The sequence below is a fragment of the Lactuca saligna genome, chromosome 4 (assembly GCF_052625555.1).
Source record: "Lactuca saligna cultivar CGN05327 chromosome 4, ASM5262555v1, whole genome shotgun sequence".
Taxonomy (NCBI): Eukaryota; Viridiplantae; Streptophyta; class Magnoliopsida; order Asterales; family Asteraceae; genus Lactuca; species Lactuca saligna.
The window spans coordinates 206,424,478-206,436,621 of NC_136420.1; the positions used below are offsets into that span (position 1 = coordinate 206,424,478).

At 36.3% G+C, this 12,144-nt stretch overlaps 1 pseudogene; it reads left to right on the top strand.

Annotated features, from left to right (window-relative positions):
* Nucleotides 1–9,573: 9,573 nt before the first annotated feature.
* LOC145040450 (flavonoid-6-hydroxylase pseudogene) lies at nucleotides 9,574–10,230 on the top strand (annotated as a pseudogene).
* Nucleotides 10,231–12,144: the final 1,914 nt, after the last annotated feature.

The following is a 12,144-nucleotide window of genomic DNA, read 5'->3' on the forward strand; positions in this document are numbered from 1 at the left end:
CTCTCTGTACCCCAAGCCGCCTCCGGCTTCGTTTTCCTCTCCATCTCAAGGTCAATCTCTCTCTCTCTCTCTCTCTCTCTCACTCTCAAGCTCTCTCTTTCGAGCTCTGATAATCATGTCATCCAGCGTTTTACAGCTGGACCGGCTCACAAACTGGTGGATATCACTTCGCAGCATCTCATGAGAACGGGCTTTCTTCATTTCTTCATCTGCTGCGTACCGAGGAACGAGAAGTGCCCTCTCCCTAAACTTGGCGGTAATCTCCGCCACTATGTCTATAGTCTGGGTCAAATCCTGGAACTCACGTGCTAACTGTTGCACCTCAATAACGGGTGCAAACTCATCTTTGAACCTGGTGGTAAAGTCTGCCCAGGTCATGGCATCCAAAGTTGCGTCACTCCCGATGGCATGACCAACCTCCTCCCACCAATCTCGTGCCCTATCCTTCAGAAGAAAAAACGCCAACCTGACCTTGTCCCCCTCGAGACACCTACTCGTGCGGAAAGCGTTGGCCACGTCTGCCAACCATCTGGTACTCGCTATGGGGTCCCACCTCCCATGGTAATCCAGAGCTCCACATGCCCGGAACTCCCTGAAATTAAGCATGCGCGACCCCATCATGGCCGCCACCTCAGCATGAAATGTGCCTAGCTTCTCCTCCATCAACTATAATATACCCTCCTTGATCGAACCAAAGATCACTGGAGTCTGCTGAAGAATGATACGAGTAACCTCTGAAGTGAAGAACTCTCTAGTCTGCTCATCCAACTGCTCGGCTCCCGAGCCTGATCCTGATCCCTCTCCGGCGCCTAAACTTCCGCCTGCTAGTCTAGGGCGTAAAACCACCATTCTGAAAACACATCACAATAAACGTCAAAACACCGATATGACTTGAGGGATCATTACTACTACCGGATTTTCGGTCTCATATCAGCCTTCATCGATTCAAGTACGGATCCTCTGCTTCTAGTAGTATGGGCCCCTACTACCTTCCACATCTATACGTACTTTCCTCAAGAACTGCCTCGACTCCACCTAGCCACTACTACTGCTGCTGATCTCTACTGCTCTCATCATAGGCTTGCCCTAGGGAAATCTCTGACTCAACCCAACTAGTCATCAGCTGCTGAAGGCCTCCTTGTAATGCGAATTAACCATTACCTGAACACCATCACATGTGGCGAGGCTCAGATAATCCTTCGAGTAAAAGACTCGTCCCCACAATGGTTAGACTCAGACAAGAGCTGCGCAGCAAGGACAAATCCAACACTCTGAGATTATTCAACCCTATTCACATGTGATGTGGCATATTCACCTAATGGCTAACTCCCATCACTCAAAGTCCCACAACGCATGAAGCAAACAACATTCGGAAACAGAAAACTACTCAAGCAATTCTATCCTCATAATGAGAAACTATACTAGCATACAATGCTAAGCTCATGCTATCAGGCATAACCTAAACAGGCTATCCTACTACTGTCTACTCAATTTCTAGCATGCAATTCTCATAAGTCTGAAACACATAAAGCATGCACATAAGGCATCCTCCTAGATCCTTAGTCCTATACTAGCATGTTGTTCTACCGAAACTAAAACTGAAACTGGAACTAAAACTGAAACTGAAAATGATAATCATAACTTGTATGGGTAATTTGGGAGTACTTACATGAGCTCGGCTGATCGCATGCACCATAACTTTTCTATTTATCAAAACTCTTTTCTTTCTAATTTTTTTTCAAAAATGTTTTTCTTTTAAAACCTTTTACCATTTCCTTAGTTTGAGTTCAGATGCACCAAAAAGTGTATCCGAAATCCTTAAACCAAGGCTCTGATACCAACTTGTAACATCCAAAAATACGACCCAAAATTTTTTGTTTTAATAATAATAAAAATCATATACTGAACGTCATATCATAAAACCATATATCAAATATCTCAAATCATAATAAAATGTCGTGAAACAACTGTATCAAATCAAACTATGAATCAAAACAAACTCCCAGGACAAAGACTGAAGTTGTGGTGTGTGCGATGCCATCATCTCGAGCTCTTCACTTTGCTTGCGGAAGTACCTGAAACCAAAACTGAAACTATAAGCATGATGCTTAGTGAGCTCCCCCCAAACTGCCACATACCATACAATACATATAAATCACATACTGGGCCTTGCCCACTGCATCGAACCGAAGTCCGGAAACTGCATCGGACCGAAGTCCGGAACTGACTGGGACCTTGTCCCCTGCATCGGACCGGTGTCCGGAACTAGCTGCATCAGACCAAAGTCCGAAACTGACTGCATCAGACAAAAGTCCGAAACTGACTGATCATAGCATAGCATAAACACATATCAACTAGCATAACACATATCATCTAGCATAATCACATATACTGCATACTGCATCAGGGCGTAGCCGGGAACACATAACACATAAATCCTGTCTGAGCCACGAAGGCAACAAACATACTAACTACTGCATCGGACCGATGTTCGGAAACTACTACTAGCTAAACGGGCTAGCATTGTGGCCTTAGACCCATTTCTACTGGAAGAAAACTCACCTCGTAATCTGGCTGCTGAATGAACTGTTCGGGAAACATTCTGCTGCTGCTCTGGTATCTCCCCGGCTACAAATTCCATAAATACACTCAATCAATCACTGATGACTATACTAAGGGTAAAATGACTATTTTACCCCTGGTCAAAGTCAACCTATTGGTCAAAGTCAACATTCAGTTGACCTGACTCGTCGAGTTGGGTCACCAACTCTTCGAGTCTTTATTCTCATTTTCTTGCTTTTGCTTGCTACTACTCGTCAAGTTTGGCATAGACTCGACGAGTTCCTCTTCAATACTAACACTCATTCAATATGCATCCGACTCGCCGAGTTGTATGAACAACTCGTCGAGTCCTCCTTCAACACATGAACACTCTGGTTGTGACTCGCCGAGTTGTATGAACAACTCGTCGAGTCTGTTCTTGAGGTATGAAGATTTCCTTGGACTCACCGAGTCAGGGCATTGACTTGCCGAGTCCCTTCATGAATGAGCCCGGTCTCCAACTCAGTGAGTCCTCCCATAACTCACTGATTTCACTCGGCATAACACATAAAAGGGGAAGAACTCATGGACTCGCGACTCGACTGACCGAGTCTGAAGAAGAACTCACCGAGTCGGTTGCATCGAACACTACTCCAATGATTTTGCTCAAATCTAATGCATACAACTTATAGATATGGGTTCATAAAGCTTAGCTACCACATAAAGTTTCCAACTTTACATGTACAAATGCATGAAAATGGATTTAAAGGCTAAAAAGGCACTTAAAGAAATAGATTTAGGGCTTTCAAGCAAAAAGGCTCCATAAAGGCGTTAGATCCATGAATTTCGGACTGAAACATGGCTAGACCCGAAGTCCAATCACCCCAATGTTATTTCTCTACCATAAATAAGCTAAGGAATAGATAAAATGGTCTAAATGTGATTCTACAAAGGAGAATCAATGATAGCAACAGAGGAAATCCATTTTTTACCTCAATAACTCTATAATGGATGCAAGATCTTGGACCTTCTTCTCATTCCTTGGATCTAGCTACTTCTTCTGTTCCAAAACTTCAAGATTCACACAATAAATGCTCAAAATGCTCAAGGAAAGGTTAGGGTTTGCTAAATGATGCTCTGAGGGTGAAAGGGAGGAGGTTAGGGCTCATAACATGGCTTAAATAAGGTGCAAACCCCAGAGATTTAGGGTTTCATTCAGACTGATGGACTCGCCGAGTCTAGGATATGGACTCGCCGAGTCTAGGATATGGACTCACCGAGTCGCCAACTCAAACATGCTCGAAATCCCATCTCTACTCGACGAGTTGGGCTACTGACTCGTCGAGTACCTATTGAAACTTGAATAAATAATAATATTAAATAACATACCAAAATCGGGGCGTTACACCTTATTATCATATTTTATTGTTTTCTTCTACCCATAGATTCATATTCATCCCACAATGTTAAGATAATTTTAAGAAATTTTATGTTGGTAGAATAAGAATTACTTAATCGATTAGTATAATATAATACCACCCATTTTTATGATTATCTCCAAATAGAAAGGTAAAATGAATTTACTAACATTCAACCAAAACAATACACAAGACTTGTCAATAAAAAAACATTTTCATCCTGCTAATATATCATTCAACAAATAAATAAATAAGACCACCTCTCTTGGGACTGCAGTACTACTATCATTCTGATAACCTGAAAAATCTACCTTTTGAAGAAAACGTAAACATTCTTAAATCATATAATCATATAAACAATAACTGAAAATCCCATGATCTACATTCAATAGTTTTACAGATAAACATCAATTTTACATATAAATTCATAAATTCATAAAATGATTTACATATTCACATACATACAATACAAATTTAGAAGTGAAAAAGAAAACTAACCTATGCTCGCTAGAAAAACAAAGTTGCAATCAGTGGTGATGTGGTGTCCTTACACCAGAACCTTAAAAATAGAAAGAAGAAAAAATCAACAATTATGATAGTTAGAGTTGTAACTGCTGGTCAGAAAGAAGAGAAAAAGAAATGGGTAGAGAAAAAAAATGTGGCCAATGCTAGCAGATCGTAATCGGAGGTTATAGTCGGAAATAGAGGTGGTCGTCAGTAGGGTGTGGTAGCCAGCAAGGGAGGTTAATCGGCGGTGTCAGTCAGCGATTCGAAAAGGGTGGAGAGCAATGGAATCAGTGGAAGCTGCGGTGATGTCGTAAATCATAGTCGGAGAGAACCATTGGATAGTTTTGACAGAATATACGCCGTTTAGTATGAGGAAGCTGAACAAAAGGGGTAACCCTTTAGCGGCGACGCTAATAGCGGTGACCTAGAGGCTAATAGCAGCGGCAAGCTGGAGGGAACTAAACGTGCCATTTCGAGAGATTATTGACCGTTGGATTGGGTAACAATTATAGGGCCAAGATTTCGTACAATGTGGGTCAACAGATGACACCAATAGGGAAGACATGTCGCCGCTAAAGGTATTGTCACTATTGCCTTACACAGGAATGAACCCTATTCGTTTGATCATGTTCCGGACCAAGGGCCAAGATTGAAGGTGATGTGTCTTCGACAAATGTCTGGTTCATAACTTTAGCGGAAATGCTATTAGCAACGATATTGTCTTATAGCGGCAACACCAAGCATGGCTTGTCTGGTGTTATCGCTAAAGGTCTTGTCGTCTCTATAAGTGGCTTCCCTAATACTTTGTTTTCTTGTTGTGGTTCAAGCTCCAGCTCCATATGGTAATCGACACTTTCAAGCTCCCATTGATTTAACTCGCTGAACAACTAAAAAAATAATATTACAATATAAATTACAATATAAAGGACGTTAATCTCATGAAATCGACTCGAATCATCTCTATAGTATGTAAATAGGAATAAAACAAAAGGATTAATGTGTAAAAATAAGAATGCTTGATTAACCTCGTGAGTGAGCTTCACGAGCTGAGTATTCCAATACTCAAGCTCGACTCGATAATGTACTCGAGTAGCTTAAGGATCTTAGGAGTTGACTTGACGTTGTTACACCCGTAACATTGGGATCCAGCTGTAAAACATGGACTACTCTTTCCCATTAGTTTAGGAGTCCGTTAAGTATTGGTAGTGAATAGTTGCGAGATTGCTAAAGAGCTTTTCACTACCAATGATCTAATCATCTCTTTTTCCCAATGTTTAAAGATGGTTAAATTATGGGATATAACTATGCCATGTTTGGATTTACTCCTTACGATCTATACAGATGAGAAATGTGTAAGATTTCTACTTAACTCGGAATGTTTTTGATATAATAACACCTTTGGTACTTAGTTGACAAGTCTTATTGTATCACTTTTTTCTGCAATTAATGCTTCAGTGTTTTTAGTATTTTGTATTGGTTTTTCTGCACCTAAAATTTGTTGGTTTTAAAAAAAGTGGTATTAACGACAACATTCATTATTAGTGGCGACATAAATATTAGGTAAAAATGTATGGTATTAACGGCGATCGTATTAGCGACATTTAGCGAAGCATTAGTGGAGATTGGTCGTTGTTATTGCCTTTAGTGGCGATATTTGAATGTTTTAGCGGCGTTTTTTATCGCCAATGATACCAATGTATTTTATAGTGACCACCCCATTCGGATCTTCACACGCAACAAGTAAAATCGTTTTAAACAATCCAACAAGAATTAAAACGATTTATAATTTTAGGTTTATTGAAATATTTATTAATAGAGTAGAAACAAAATATGACGATTTATAATTTTGGTTTGTATTGAAATATTTATTAATAAAACACGATACTTTTTAAATTTATGTATTTATTTTTATACCAAAGGGTTTTTAACCAGGTGGTATCCGACCTTATTCTCCATTTACTAAGGATATATTTGAAATAATTTAGGAATATATATATATATATTTGTATCTGCCGTTAAAAAAAATTAATTTTTTATTTTTATTAAAATAAGCTTTATTTGCTTAATTTATAAAGAATTAATTTTTTTTTAGAAAAAATGTGTTTTTTTTCTTTAATTTCGGTAATAAATAAAAAATAAAAAGATATAACTTATATGGACACGACGACTATTTTATAATCTTATAATATCATGTATCGAGGTTTATATGGCACTTTATCTGGCCATGAGGTGTGGCAATTCTTTTAAGGAAACCAATGGTGGAACATCAAACTCTCATTTTTGAAAAAGCTAAATAATCTCTTAAAAATTGGAGAAATTATTTAATAAGGTATCATAATTTGGTTTTGTATAGGTTCAGTTTTTAATTTTTTTTTTTCTTAAAATAGGTTCTTTATTTTGTATACATTCAAAATAAACTTAATTTTTATGACCAGTTATTTTAAATTATAAACGTATACTCCATTTTCAGTTTTCATTTTGTATATATTGAATTCTTAATGTTTTTTTTTTTTTCCCAAAATAAGTTCTTATTGTTTTTTATATACATTCACTCCTTATGATAATGCTTTTATTTAGGTTTTGCTCAAATGATATCATACATAGAATAATCGTTAATAATGTATTCTCGTAATTGGACGTATCGGTGTGCCCTAGTTTTCTCTTGGGAAAATAACTCTTGAGGGTAATTAACTTTTGTGTTTCTATTCATTTGGTCCCTTTCCTTTTTTGTATTAAATATACCATCGAACTTGTTATTTGTGTTTACCATAACCCTTTTGACCGCTTTTGACTTGTGATAGCCGGCCAAAGGGTTATGGTGAACACAAACAAGTTCGATGGTATATTGAGTACAAAAAAAAAGACCAAATGAGAACAAATGCAACAGTTAGTTACCCTCCTGATTCATTTTCCCTTACTTATTTACAAATATCACGTCATCTTCTATTGATATTAATCACTTTATGAAATTCATTCTTGCTTCTCTTCAAAATATATATCACGAAAGAACATTATTCATACACGTACAACTTTGTAATGCACTTGAATATTTATTAGGGGAATCTTGACTAAGCAGGCGCATTTCATGACTACATTTACATTTCTAATCAAATGATTTATCGTATCATGGACTCTAGACAAGTCTACAAACGAGTGGAATCACAAGTGCTATGATTTTTGAGTTTACTTAGCTTTAAAATCGAATTCATAGGATAAGATACAACATCAATATGTACAATATCATGCTGCTTTTGTAGACACATCACCAAAATATAGTTTGAGGTAAACGTTTATGCTGATAAATATACCTCTCATACACAGTCATAACCTTTTGTAGAGAGGTGTTGATAGTTAACCATAGTAAGCATAACATAGAATATGTTTTAACAAGGTTACCCACTTGAAACGTTCTTCATATACATTATAGCCAAAGAAGGTTGCAGTCTTTGATAATTTTGCAATTTTAATTTCATTTAACTTTTCGGGGAAAATGTCTCAGGAGGGCAACCAACTGTTGAGTTCATTCTCATTTGGTCCCTTTTTTTTTGTATTCAATATATCATCGAAATTGTTGTTTGTGTTCACCATAACCATTTGACCAACTATCACAGGTCAAAAGCCGGTCAAAAGGATTATGGTGAAAAAGAGAATGACATGAACAGGTATGGTGAAGTGTTTAGGGAATTTTTTCATTTCTTGGGGCTTTTTATGGTGGGGGTGCACTTCCTTTCTTGGGTGGTTGGATTTGGGTGGTCAGTATTGGTAGTGAATAGTTAGGTTCCAATTATCATCATTACCATCTTTACTGATGATAGTATTGAAAATCCCTTGATGTGTTAGGCTGTAGAGAGTGGTGTCATCGAAACCGTACTCTTTTGCATGCCATATAAGCGTCATATCATTTTTTACCACTTAAGTGTGGTTTCTTGTCACACCAAGGGAGTGGTGTCACACATTTTATTTTATTTTTTTGTTTTTTTTAACTATTTTGATTTAATAAAATTTTTTTTAACTATTTTAATTTAATAAAACATCTATTTTAATAAAAAATACATAATTTTTCATTACTTGAAAATTAAAAAAAAAAAAACATTACATTGCATTACCAAAAAAAAAACACGAAAACCACACACATGACATTTAAATAATCTTAGAAACTTAAAAAACACAAATAAAATAACTAAAGCAAACTATATAAAGTCGTTATCCGAGAACTCGTCTTCGGGGTCATCCGGTGGATCCGAATTAAAGTTAATGTTTTGAACCCCGTAAATATGTTCCACCAAGTAATTGCAAAGATTGTTAAATGATTTAGTGCAACGTATCTCTGCTCTCCTGTTTATGTACTCTTCGCCAACAATTTCTATTGGCTATGTCTATGGTATGGTTTCTTCCTCATCAAATGCACATATCGCTCTTCCTTCGTCATCAATAATCATGTTATGCAATATAAGACATGTATACATGATTTCATGAAGTTTTCCTCGCCTAAATAAGCTGCTGGTTTTTTCAATATGAACCACCATTTCCCCAGAGCTCCAAAAGCACGCTCAACATCATTCCTAGCTCTTTCTTGAGCTCTCTTGAATTTCTTTCATCTATAACCATGTGGAGCTGTAAATGATTTAACAAACACAACATACTCAGGATAATTTCCATCGACCAGATAATAAGGTTCTAAAAAGCTTTCCATGGCTCCAAGGCTTGTATGTGCCGCCGGACTTTACCAAAACGTCGTCTTGACTCATATATGTGTATAAACATAAATAATAGTTGAAAATACATATAAAAATATGAATTATATACAAAATTGCTGCTTTAAGTCACGCCTTACAAACGACGTGACTTGTCAAGGCTCGGAAAAGCTTGAGGCTTGATATTGCCGTCAAGTCACGCCTTACGTTATTTAGAACCTTGGTTATTATTAACTGATGTTAGAATTTTTATTATCAATCTTATTTTTTAATGTTGTTTAATTATAAGTCAAAAATTATCTAAGACTTTTTCTTATATAGAAAAACTGTTAACATGTAGAGGGAGTCTAAGTAAGATATATGGTTGAATACAAATGCATTTTATTTAATTTATATTAGAACATGAACATGTAATGATTGTGAAAGCAAAAACACCCTCCAGGGAAAATCTTGATGTATGGTTCCTAAATACTTTAAACTTTTTACAGGATATCATTGCTAGTAGTGTGGATACCATCACTGTCACTCTAACATGGATGCTCTCACTGCTATTGAACAATCCCGGTACTCTCCAAAAGGTTCAAGAGGAAATTAACAAGCACGTTGGAAAGGGTAGACGAGTTAATGATTATGATATTAGCAAACTAGTCTACCTCCAAGCTGTTGTAAAGGAGACACTGAGGTTATACCCAGCAGCACGACTTACAGCTCCAAGAGAATTTTCAGAAGATTGCAATGTAGCTGGATATCATGTCCCAAAAGGCACATGGTTGATTGTCAACATATGGAAGATCCAACATGACCCAGAAATCTGGTCAGATCCATCGGAATTTAGGCCTGAAAGGTTCCTTTCTGGGACTCAAGCGCATGTAGATGTTAGGGGGACAAACTTTGAGTTAATGCCATTTGGTGCCGGAAGAAGGTCGTGTCCCGGGTTTTCTTTTTCACTTCATATGTTGCACATTGTACTGGCTACTTTGCTACAAAATTTTGACATGTCATCTCCCGAAGATTCAACTATAGATATGACCGAAAGTATAGGAATAAATGCCAAGGCTTCTCCCCCTTGAAGTTCAAATCATCCCACAATAGGCTTAGAACCTGGTTTCTAGATAACCAACTGATTCCTTTGAGCACTCTTATATATTTTCTAATATCATTTTATAAAAATAACAGTACAATAGTTATAGAGTATCAATTTATAACACACATTATATAGATATACAATGTTTTTTTTATGTGGAAATGTTAAATAAACTATAATAGTCATTGATAAAAATATAATCAAACAAAGACAATTGTCTAAGTAGCAAAATAAATCATGGATTTGATAATTTCATATATCATACAACTTGCATAAAAAAAAACATTATTCTTGACTCGCCAGAGGGATTCTCCAAAAAATCCTCTAGACCAGGTAGCAACATTTGCAAGCAACACTTTTTCTTCAAAGGAACTTTTGTCATCCCAAATGCTACCGGATTATATTAAATGTAAAATTAAACATATTCATTAACAAAAAAAATATTTTTTTGCAATAAACAAAATGAACAAATATTAAAAACCGTACTTACTTTACTAAGAAATTCATGATGTCTTGTCGTCAAGAAATCAAACATCCATGGCATTACATAATGCCCTCTCTCTAAACCACTAAGTTGTTAGTTGCATTAAATATTGTAGCAATAAGTAAACATTAATCAAACAAATGAAACTACAACAATTATTTGTTTAGGTACATAACAAAATGAATTACCTCAACAAAAATCCATCCAATTGGGGTTGAAGTGTCTTTTTCATACCTCGTGAAAGCCCTTAAAAGAAATAAACAAGTGTTGTGTTCAAAATAATAAAAAGATATATATCTTGCTATGATGTAAGTAATTTCTTACATGTCCACATGTTTTTTGAGCAGGTAATGGTATTCGACAGACTTTTCTATAGGAACCTTAAGAGAATCCAAAATATAGACAATGCGATTGCGAAGGGAAATCACCAAGAGCACCCAATGCTTACTAGAAATGTTTAAACATTTGGTATAAATAAACATAGTTATAATAATAAAGATAAGAAATTATTGTACTTTTGCAAATATGGTGCAATCAGAAACAATTTTTCGTGTTGCAGATGAATGGAATCAACAAGATAACTAACGACACCCTCTGGGTTTTTTTGGCATGCCTCCCCTATAATATTATAAGGGTTCAAGAAAGGACATTTGTTCATACGTGTCCGAACCATTGAATGAAGAATCCTACAAACAAGAAAACAAAAAAAAATATGGTCAACTAATAATAGTAAAATTTTTATGGACTTACAGGTGTCAAGCAGTTATGATGGAAGCATCAATTGTTTGTTTTTTCAACAATTGAAAATATTATTCACATGTAATCAAAAAATCATATGTCCCGACTTCCAAAATCCCAGAATCAGCTACAATGTTAACCACTTGGTTAGTCTTCAAGCAATCACGAAGATATTCAATCAGCCTCGCCTTGCTGGATGTTTGGTTGGGTATGTTCTTGTTTGTACCAGCCTTGCAATTGTTGGCACCAAACTTGTGGTTGGAATTTGTTTCTTCGCTCTTTGTTCCTACATTTTAATTCATCTGAATATCACATACAATTATAATTTTTTGATTATATAGTAGCTTAAAAGTAAAGGATAATGCATATGTACCTTTGCAAGAATAATTGCAATCTGGGGCCATTGAATTACAGTGCAAACCGCCCCTTGTAGGTTAGCAACTTCTTTTGTCATCACAGAAAGAGGAAAGTTTTCATATATACTATCGATGTCGTCTATCATAACCTTCAGGTGATTTTCTCGTAATGGCAATCTGTGTATTAACCCATTCCCATATGGAAAAACTGATCCCTTGGCACATTTTTGGTCCAACTCCCCGTAGGGTAACATCGATTCATAAGGGGAAGGCATCTGTACACATATAGTAAAACAATTATAAAAATAAAAATAAAAGATCT